We start from the raw sequence: 12,127 nt of genomic DNA on the forward strand, positions 1-12,127 counted from the left end.
TTAGATAGAATAACAGAACAACCATATGAGCGCATCATAGATTACTCGTGCAGAATAAAAGCAATATCAAAAGAAATAAGCACAACGATCATAGACAAGCACCCACCAGACTTAGCAACGCTTCTACTGAATGATCTAAAGAAGGATACCTCTGGATCGTTCATTAGAAGGCTTCGGCCAGAATTGAAGTGGAGAATCGCTACTATCAGACCATCACCGACCTTCGAAACTGCCGTCACCATCGCCGAAGGTGAAGAAGCCGGGCTAATTAATCGTCTGATGCAATTCTCTGCACAATATTTTACCCCCGCTACACCCATGTGCCTGCCGTTACCACCCCATACTGCTCCTCCGTCTCAGATGCCCGCCGTGGCCTACTTCATACCCCCCCCCCCCCCCCCCCCCCTGATGTCATTTCCCACACCTGGTTACGCTCATCAACCAGCGCCTCGTACCGAGTCCAGACCTTGCGCCCAAGCGCTCGATCCGAACACCTGTTCTGCTGGCCACGTTAATGCTCTGCCCAGCAATTGTCAATTTTGTAACCACCAGGGTCACTCCATCACGGAATGTCACCGTCTGCAAAGTAAAAGATATTGTACCAAATGTTGCAGAATGGGCCACTTCCACAATAAATGCAACATAAACCAAGAACTACTCTGCGACAATTGTAATCGCAGAGGCCACACAGCAGACCGATATAGATCCTCTCCGCGTAATAATCAAGGCAATGAAGGCTCAAATAAACATTTAAACGGGAACATCGCCCACGGGGAGAACGCGTCCGCGAGCAATGCAAACAACTAGCGTTCCGATCTTCAAGTCATATCCTCATAACAGCTTCAGCTGACCCTCCACTAATTTCGATCGACACCCCTGAGCTATTAAAAATATCTACATTTATTATTGACATCGGTGCAGACGTCGACTTGGTCAAAGAAAGTTCCGTTAGGCCCCTCGTACAACGAACAACCGACGAACGTTTGACGCTGATTGGTATAACAGACAAAAATACGCAAACTATCGCAAAAACTAAAATACGTTTTAATAATAAATCCCATACCTTTGACTTGAGCCCTGACTCGTTTCCGATTCCACACGACGGTATCTTAGGCCAAACCTTCTTACGAAAAGAGAAAGCGACTATTTCTTTTAACTCAAACTCGGTGATGCTTGGATCCTCATCGCCAACCCACTTTTATAAATTCGATGAACCCCCGTCCGCACCCGGAAAAACACGCGTAATTACGATACAGGCCCGTACCGTGAAAGCCATTTCACTAATAGTTGCGAACCCAGACACTAAAGTAGGTTACTTTAGACGCATCGATTCAGGCAACAATGTTCTATGTGGTAAAGCGTTAGTTGAAAACCAGAACTGCATCGCTTACTCGTACGCGTTCAATTGTAACGAATCTGTCGTGGGGATAAGACTCCCAACAGTAAACCTAGACGACTTCGACGAGCCACTGAGTACAGTCATGCCCAACGTTACGCCCACTGCACCGAGTAATCACCACAGCGATGCCCGCACCAAAACCCTCGTATCGCACCCAGGCCCTCTCCTCAGCAATTCATTAATTCTTCCCTCCGCCAAGCGTACATCGCGACCGACTTACAATCCCCCACTCCTGCCCTATCCAGTCCACTGACCTGGCGCAACCGCAATCCGATCCTCCTATCGCTGACGACAGTACACCCTGTCCCGGTGCCGCACAGTGCTCTTGACTGACAGTAGGTCAGAAAGATTGGACGTCCTAAAGAGCAGCTTACATCTTGATTATTTGAATGACACCGAAAAACAATCTATATTCAACCTCGTAACAGAATTTGACCATCTCTTTTATCTCCCAGGTGATGAATTAGGCCACACCAATTTATCTCATCACACTATCCCCACGACGGACAATACGGCTATTCATACCAAACAATACCATTCTCTAAAGATTCACAAAGACGAAATCGAATCCCAAGTTGATGAACTACTCAAGCAAAATCTTATTAAAGATTCCTCATCTCCGTATAATTCCCTGGTGTGGATCGTTCCAAAAAAAACCGGATAGTGACGGCAATAAACGATGGCGTATGGTAATCGACTACAGAAATCTTAACGACAAAACAGTCGGCGACGCATACCCCATGCCCGATATCACGGAAATCCTTGAACAGACTGGCTCAGCTAAATACTTTTCCACATTTGACCTTGCTTCCGGGTTCCACGAAATTCCCATGCACCTGGATCTCAGCAGGAAAACTGCATTTTTGACACCTAGAGGCCATTATGAATTCTCTCGTATGCCCTTCGGACTAAAGAACGCCCCTGCCACGTTTCAACAGCAAATGGACCAAGTCCTACAAGGCAACGAGATGGTCGTATATTTGGATGACATAGTTATTCACGCTCGAAACGTGCAAGAACATGAAATTAAATTTCGGAAATTAATGAAGCGACTAACCGGTGCTGGTTTAACTCTACAGCCAGACAAGTGCAAATTCTGGCGCAAGGAAGTCGTTGACCTCGGACACCTCATAATTGAGTCAGGAGTAAAACCTGACCCTAGTAAATTAATAGCTCTAAAAGAGTATCCTGTCCCCAAATGTCCCAAAAATGTTAGACAGTTCTTTGGCCTTTTAGGTTACTACCGAAGATTTGTTCCAAATTTTGGAAAAATTACCAAATGTCTTAACAATTTAACGAAGAAGGATACCCCTTCCATCTGGACGTCCGAACACCAGTCCGCCTTCGAAACTGTACGCAATTATTTATGCAAAGAATCAATTCTACAACACCCGGAATTCAACAAACCATTTGCGCTCACTACAGACGCGTCAAAATTCGTGATAGGTGCAGTTCTCAGTCAAGATAAAGACGGTGCCGACCTACCGGTAGCATACGCATCCCGAGCCCTTAAGCCCGCTGAATTAAACTACTCGGTACCTGATAAAGAATTCTTAGCCGCCTACTGGAGTATGAATCGCTTCCGCCCCTACATCTATGGTCAGAAGTTCACTTCAATAACAGACCACAAGCCACTTAAATAGGTGAAAAGCGTCAAGAAACCTAATTCCCATTTATTACGATGGAGCTTAGAACTGGCAGAGTACGACTTCGATACGAAATACAAGTCCGGAAAATCTAATACCAACGCTGATGCTCTGTCCAGGAACGCACCGCCCGACACCGCTCAAATTCTTCCTAGAGATGCAAAACGCCCCCGTCCAACGACTGAAGCCTCTAGCGATGAACCAAAAAAACGCATTAAAAAGACTCATCAGTACCCCAGACGCCCTCGACAGACCACAGACGAGTCCACCAACCCAGCTCCGCTGAAATACCCTAAAATCTCACAACCCTGTAAGATGATATACTCCTTTGATTCCTCAGATTCCTCTGATCTCTCGGACGATGAGTTCAGTGATGAAGAATCTCTGTTGCTCCTCAAACCCCCCTCGTTATCCAGGCACCGATCCCAGTACATCGCCAACCTAAACGCCATCGCGAAACAAATTCTTCAACAAATCCTGGGCCTCATAAAAAACCATACCTGAGCTATTTTTCAGATTCTTCTCTTAGCTCAGATGACTCACAGACCCCAGAAACTGAATCAGAAATTGATGATTCTTGTCCAGCCACCGATTCACCGGGTCCTTCTTATAGCGATTTCCTCATAGAAAGCGAAACTTTTCCTCTCATGCGTAAAAGACGTATCAAAGAAATAAAAGCTGACCTTGAACAGCAAAAGGATAACTTGGCTCATTGCATATTCCCTGACTGCCAAATGTCAAAAGGAATTGCTTCAAAACTGACAAAACGTAAATTCATAAACCGCGAACAACTTAGAGAATTCGACCCGACTGTGACTGAGGTTATTTCTGTGGTACATGGAAACCGAAAAATCTATAACCTAGTTACAAAGCCCAAATACAGTGACAAACCTTTGCCCCACGTTTTTTTTGACACCTTGGTTAACTTTAGGAAAACCTTGCAGGAAGATGGGGTAACATCCGTCTCGATACCATCAATAGGTTGCGGACTTGACAAATTACAATGGAGCGCGGTACGCAGAATGATCCATTATGTTCATAAAAATTCGAAAATAAGTATCACCGTTTGCCGCCGCGACCCTCCGCTTTCTGCCACTGCGCGCCCCTGCATTACCTCCCCCACCCGTTCATACTAACCCCCCTGACCCCTTCCCTTCCACATCTGTATTACCCCCCCACCGCTATCTGCGAAAGAAATCGGAACGTCCGACTAAACCTGCAGGACCTCGTCCGATTCCATCTCCGCCCCCATCCACTGACGTTATTTTGCCTCCCCCCCTCCCCTGTCGGGCCTTCGCGTCGCGCTAGGCGATACCCCTTCGCTACTTCAAGGCCGACGAACCCTTTCTCACACTCTTGTTCTCTTCCCCCCTCGCCTCTCCCGCCCACCACTGATAACGACGACAGTTCCGACTTGCTCACAGATACCGAATACTATACGTGCACTCAACAATTCGACTCCCGTACAGAAATTACTGACCATAACCATGACAGTGCTCTCAACACTGACGATGATCAAATTAATGACCCTCACGATTTCGCATATTTTATCGACAACTTAGACGACATACCAGTATCAGACAATGTCAAAGATATCAATGATGGAATTTTTATGCTCAAAACCAATTACGCGCACTTCATATCGACAGACTGCGCTCGGATTAAAGGTACACAAGCCCAACTTGCCGACGAGAATATCGTTGACCCAAAAATAGTGATGCGACCACGTCCGCGAAAATTTGATATCATTGAATCTAAGCACAATAGTCGACGTATTCTCACCCTATTACTGAAAACAAAACGCTCAGATAAAATCAACCTATACGATATCTTCAAGCTATTGTCCAAACTCAAAACGGCTTCAGCCGATTCAAACCTAAAGTCTCTTGCCCTCCCGATAACCGATGATAGTTTAGACGTTCTCGATCCCCGCGTTTTCCGAAAACTTCTATCCTATATTTTCGCAGACTTAGTAATTCAAATCATGCTTTGTCGAAACACGACTGTCATCCCAGACGAATGTTCACGAAAAGAAATAATCAGAGAATAACACGAATCGTTAGTCGGCGGTCATCAAGGTGTAACTAAAATATATAACCGCATTGGACAAAAGTATTTTTGGCCGCGTATGAAAGAACAAATCCAAGATTCCACAAGACCTTGCGAGAGTTGCCAAAGAAAAAAATTGGTCAGAGTAAAAACCAAATTGCCAATGATGATCACGGACACGCCTGCTGATGCATTCGACAAAGTGGCATTAGATATTGTTGGACCTCTACCCCTTACCAAATCGAACAACAAATATCTCTTGACGATGCAATGAAATTTGTCAAAATTCCTGGACACCATCCCTTTACCTGATGCCACCGCCAAAACTATAGGCGCAGCATTCGCAAAAGAATACATTACACGTTACGATGCTCCTCGAGCAATACTTACAGACCAAGTACAGAATTTTATGAGCACAGTCATCAAACAACTTTGTAAACTTTTTAAAATTGAGCAAATACGAACTACAGCTTACCGCCCACAGTCTAACGGATCGCTAGAACGCAGTCACCTTGTTCTCACTGAGCACGTCAAACACTACACGGATGCTGGTAACGACTGGGACGATGACATTCGCTTTGCAATTTTTTGTTATAACACCGCGAAGCACGAAGGTACTAACTTCACCACCCACCAACTAATTTTTGGCTCTCAAGCCAGACTCCCAACAGATGCGAACCCTGCCAGCGCGTATACTCGTTCCTACGATTCCTTCCTTTTAGACCTAATCGCTAATCTATCCAGCATACGAAAACACGCCGCGCCAACCTACAACAAGCAAAGCATCGTTCCAAGACGTATTACGACCGTAATGTCAACAGCCAAAGTTTCGAAGCAGATCAAAAGGTCTATCTACTAAATGAAACCCGATCCAAATTGAACGATCACTATGAAGGAGTGTATACGATTGAACGTATAATTGACAATATTAACGCTGATCTTTGGATTACCCCCCGAAAAACTAAAATCGTCGATTTCAATAAATTGAAATTGGCACACTTAACCGACTAATTGACCTGGACCGACGCTTGAACGAATACGAACTTGACCTGTCCAGCTTCGTAGACGCTATCCCCTTCGCCCAAAAAGGTATCGTCCGCCCTAAAATTCTATCACCAGAACAAATTATTTCCGGCCTTAAACATATCCCTCACCCGCGTCGTACAAAACCCCAAATTCCTACGCGCCATGCCATCCACCACCCGCACCTAGAAATAATACCATTTCCCGATGACCTACCTCCTTGCTCTTCGTTGCTGCTCCGGACCCAATCGGAAATTGAAATGATGGAACTAGGCATATCTAAGCCGCGTCAATTGCTCCCCGAGCAAAGCCTTAACGATAGCTCCGAACTACTCGAAGTCTGGCGCTAAGCCCTCCGCTATTAGCAATCATATTCTTTCATTGCCTTATTCTGCCCGTAATAATCTGCAGCCATAATATAATCATCAGCATGTTGCATAAGTTTCGTTTATAATATACACAATATCTATCATATGTACAAATCTATCATATATACCATCACATTTATAAGATGTCATTTAGAAAACCTTGTTCAAATGAATGCTAACCCACTTAAACGCGCACTAACATCTAGGCGCTATATTTTAAGACTCTTCTTTGTAATATTCTGTAAGTGATTCAGTACGATAAGATGTCATTTATAAAAATTTTTTTTTTTATTCAAATGTACACTAACCCACTTAAACGCGCACTAACATCTGGGCGCTATATTTCAAGACTCTTCTTTGTAATATTCTGTAAGTGAGTCAGTACGTTTCATGGCATTCCACTTTCTTCTGAACATCCTATTCCGTACCCTCACTGAATGTTTTTCCCCAAGGGGGGGCATGTTACGTCCTCCAGACTTCTTATTCCTTTCCCACACTCTTAGTAACCTTACGCTCTGTGGTCTACTCTTGTCGTTCGCGAGTCAGCAGATTCTTCTGTAACTCGCGACTAGCTTGCCTTCTACATCCCGCTAAACTAAGCAGACTCATCCTAGCGCTCAAGCAAGACACCTATCCCTCTAAACCAAGACCATACCTTTTTCCCTCGACCGACTCCGTTGCATTGACTACTAATAAACAATCATATACTTTAAATCATTTACCTTCCCTTAATACCGATCCCTTTCTTTTCCATTCACTTCCTGCATTGGGAGTAGTAGCACGCGAGTGCATAGTCGACGTGAACGGACCCTATAATAGCCAAATAACACCTCGACTGGGCGTGGAGTAAGCTCTGATTACTGCTCATCGGAGCCTACGCAATCTATTTCGTAACAAATATAACAAATAAAATGAATAAAATGAATAAAATAAATAAATTAAATAAAATAAATAGAATAAATAAATAGATAGATGGATAGAGAGAGAGAGAGATAGATAAATAGAAAGAAACAAGTTTTATCATACTAGGGCCGTATGCCCACGGGTACAAAAAAATACATTATCAAAAAGCAGAAGAATCCAGTATTAATCTCAAAATTAACTTAATTCTTATTGACAATACAGCAGGTAGTAAATAGCAGATAGTGAATAATGCAAGACTCGTGATAATAATAATAATAATAATGATAATAATACTCTAAGAAATAGTGAGAGAGAAAATAGTATGAGTGAGAGAGAATAATACTCTGGGAAATAGTTAGCAACAAGCAAATGGTGAATAAAACAACCCCAATAATAATAATTTTTGGAGAAAATAGTGCGAGAGTTTAGTGTTTACGAGGTACAAGAGATTGAGCATCAATACGGTAAAGTCGAAGTTCTATAGATATATTGTTTTGTTTGTGGTGGGGTATAATAGTGAGACCTGATCGAATCAATTTAGGGAATCGAGTTGATCAGTATAAATAATACGGATGATAGGCGTATTCTATGTTTTCTCTATGTTGACGCTACCGCCACGTGTCCAAACGTGCCTATATTGTTTTTCTCTGGCCACTTGCTTAGCCATCATTAGGAGACTACGGACCTTGGCTGGCAGAAATTCGTTAACGTAGTTAGGACTTGAAGAGGAGTACGTGGAGTGGACATGTTTCGCGTTTAACGGTCCTTTAGAACGCTTGGCGGTGAAAATGGAGTTCCGTAACGAGGGTGAGCAGACTGAGAGAAATAAGGACTGCGGGTTATTCGTGGTTTTTGTGGAACGCATGCGCCTTACTTCTAAAATTTGAGTGCGGTCAATCGCGACGTCCAGAACAGTACAGAAGGAGATAATCTGGTCATGATCGTTCACATGACCTTCAGGGAGACCCGTGATAATGAAATCAGAGGCGTGTAGAGCGCATTGCAGTTGTCTAATACGGTCAAGAGCTCGCGTGTCCAGGGGCGGTACACTTGTGGGAGAAGGACGCTGCTCAATTTCATCTACACGCCGAGAAAAGGTGTCAACTGATTCGGACAGTGAGGCTGTAGTTCCTTCGATGTTATCTAGTCGATTGGAGACAGAATGCAGCCTTGCCAGACAATCGCAAACATCGGAGTGGAGTTCGTCGAGACTGGTCACTTGTTCTTCAATGGATGCTATATCCCCGAAAACATTTTCGATTTTGTTGAGCTTCTCCGATAATTTTGGAATGACTTTGACAGTGGATGCAATGCCGTAAAGCTTATTAGTGAGAGAGAGGTGATGAGATTTGAGAACACAGCTATTTGATCACTAAGAGCCGGCATGTCACGATCTTCGGATGTATTAGGGGGACCGTCTGAGACACTAGACGTACTGGTTGACCGTTTTCGGCACGAGAAGCAGGTAACACCGGAGGCCAGAGGTAGTTCAGACACGGACGAGATCCCGAGTTTGCGCCTAAGGCATTCTCCATGGACGCCATGCGTCTCCACCAAGTACAAACGTACGATGTTATCCGTCCCAATGAACTTCGACCAGATTCCACAGTTGACAGCTGGCATATTGCTGTATACACATAGCGGTAAGCGTGTACACAGCGGAGGAGTGCGAAAGGCTCGAGCGAGACGTGAAGGTGCACACACACACAGTGCCAGAAGCTCACGAACAGAGAGGCAAACGCACACGTAGAGAGAGAAGCACGAAAATAAGATATAGCGAGTCCAAAGTTCAAATAGGCGTAAGACGGTCAGATAGTGTAGATGTGTATAACAGTAGATTAGTATAGCACAGACCGTTAATAGACGGCTAAACAAAAATACACAACACACCTATATCGGATAGTCTTCTATATACACACACAAACAGTCAGCGTCGTAAAAACACCAATGGCCCGTTGAAATGCCACAAATTATACGAAGATGTTTAGTTGCAGGAATTATGTAAAACTGCACTGCGTAGGGTCAAAAAATCGTGGCAGTTGAAACTTACAGACTCCACCCACCGAATGGTACACACCGCGAATTTTTCTGATACGTACTTTGGTAAATATGTGAGATAAAACGCGGAGCTCACTGTGACACGTCTAACTACCAGAGATGGGAATAGAGAGAGAGAGAGAGAGAGAGAGAGAGAGAGAGAGAGAGAGAGAGAGAGAGAGAGAGAGAGAGAGAGAGAGAGAGAGATTAGATTAGATTAGATTAGATTAGATTAGGTTTATTATGCCCTAGCAAGGCTTTCGGGCAAGTTATAGACTTAAAGTTGAATGCGTTGGATTTTCAAAATTACATAAGTAAATAGCAAGTTATCTTAATAATAATACTAGCTGAAAAAATAATAGCGAGGCAAAGTGAATATTAGCAGTTAGAAATTAATTAATAAAACAAGAGAGAACGATGTGCACTCCCTCATCGTCTTGGTAGCTTTTTAGAAGTACCGAATCAGCGGAAAAAGAGAGGAAAAAGAAAAATCATTGTTTACAAAATATGAAAATACGAGTTTTGTTACACGATATAAATAAGAGTAACCTTAGATGATAAGATATTAATTCCGCAGAATTAACACGGGACATGTAAAGCAGGTAAAAAAAAGGTTGAAAAAAAAATTATAAAAAACGCAAGACCAGTAAGGAGCAGTTTGAAATGACCATACATAACAAGTTTAGTTGAGAAAAGAATTAAAAAATACCTTGGGTAACGAGCGTAGACAAATCAGAGTCCGACTTAAGTATAATCGCTGGTAAGCCATTGTTTTTGCGCGCAAAAATTTTACCTGACTCATACCAAACGTAGTCAATATCTCCAGATAAAACCAGCAGTTTCGCCTTTCGTAAGAGTTTGTAATCATCGCGAGAAAGAAATTCATTTACAAATATTTCACCTTTGTTTTCCGATTCAAAAACAGTACTGACAGGAAGGTCTTTTATTTGGCGCTTTCTACCGATAATGTTGGCGCGAGTACGGCTGGATTTATGTTTTACAATAACAGATTGAGTCAAGTGAGTAATATTATTATTATGCAAAGCTACACCAGATGTCCTTGAAACACTACGAATGTCGAGTATCTCGGACGAGAGTTCCGAGATCTCCAATGCATGAAAGACTTTTTCGATCATTTTTGCAGAAGAATCTTTAATTTGAAGCGAAAGGCCACTCACAATAATCTCAGCCGGATCACGAAAACAGCAAGCAGGAGACGCGGTTTCACGGAGTTTTTCAATTTCGTGAGTTAGCAAATTACATTTAGTCTCCAACGATGGTAATTTTTCGGTATGTTTGGCCACTATAGAGCTCTAATGACTAAAAGCCTCGAGTTTTGTGGTGATTTCGCGAATAGTATTGGACTGAGCTTCTATCAAGTACATGAATTTTGAATTATGGTCTTCAATTTGCGCTACTAATAATTTAAGCAGTGACTCAATTGAAAAAGCCTGCATGACTGATTTCGAGATATGAATATCTGTTTGAATACAATAGTCGTTAAGGGATCGTCTCAGTGTGACACTCCGAAAAATCGCTGATTTTCGCGAATTTTTTTTTTGATGTTCACATAAACTAATCGGTCCGGTTTTTTTTTCATAAATAAATACGTTTATGAAGAATACAAAATGATTTTTTTAAAGTTTATTTATTGAGTGCATCATTGTTGTATAAATTGTTGTAATTTCACGTGAAAAAAAAAGGTGCTGCACGGTTTCCACGATGACGGCCGCAATTTTGATCTGAAAAAAAAATTTCAAAAAGATTATTGATCTGTAGGAAAGTCGCTATCGCGCTATGGAGGGTTTTTTTTTCAAATTTGACAAAATGGCGGCGGTTTGAACAAAAAGTGTCGAATGTGGCCCTTTTTTTCGACAGTTTTTCTTAAAAAAAATAGGAAGTTTTCAAAAAAAAAAAAAAAGCTTCCATAGCGCGATAAAGAATGACGTTTAAAATGTTCTCCCGAAATTGGAATTAGATATCTTTAAAACTCTTCCTTTGAGAGTGGAAACCGTTTTGAAAAACACCATTCTGAGAAAAACGCGTTTAAAGATTGAAGTTGGAAAAGTTTACATAAATCGTTTACTTACGATCAATCGGCGATGCCAGGTCTTGATTTTTTTCTTGGGGGTTTCTCTCGTACGTCTATCCGTGGTGGATGTCAAAAACGAACTGAAATGCTTGGACAGTTTATTCTGCAAGGTTATAGAACCTAAGCACCTTAGTACTCGCGCGGGTAGAAAACCCGTTCCCTTTCTACAAGAAACGCTGTAGCGACCGTAATAATTTGAATTTCGATTTAAAAATTTGAGAGAATGTTTAGAACAGTGTATACTATACGATAATGCAAAAAAAAAAAAAAAACAATTTTTTGAAAATTTCACACTGAGACGATCCCTTAAGTTACCGATCGAATGATGAGACGTAATCGATTGTCGTAAGAGTCGAGTGATATAGCCGACGAAAAAGTTGCAGATGGCGCAAGCAACGCTGCGAGATCGAGCAGTCACGGGTCAATATGGACAGCAGGATCATGAGCCGTAGATTGAGGTTAGATTCGAGACACATTTCACCTCAAAAACCCAAAGAACCGTGCAGGTGGATGGCGATAATAATATGTTGGGGTGAAAAGCAGTGATTTGACGTGCTTGATTATCTGTAGAGAATAGGCCCGAAGGCAGAAAGCAGCGGAATCAAGTCCA

General features: G+C 42.5%; 1 protein-coding gene across 2 annotated transcripts in view; it reads right to left on the reverse strand.

Moving 5' to 3' along the window:
• LOC124295602 (arylsulfatase J) overlaps nucleotides 1-12,127 on the reverse strand; it is an 846,464-nt gene that overhangs the window by 27,934 nt on the left and 806,403 nt on the right. The window lies entirely within an intron of this gene.

Source organism: Neodiprion lecontei, chromosome 1, assembly GCF_021901455.1.
Source record: "Neodiprion lecontei isolate iyNeoLeco1 chromosome 1, iyNeoLeco1.1, whole genome shotgun sequence".
Classification (NCBI taxonomy): Eukaryota; Metazoa; Arthropoda; class Insecta; order Hymenoptera; family Diprionidae; genus Neodiprion; species Neodiprion lecontei.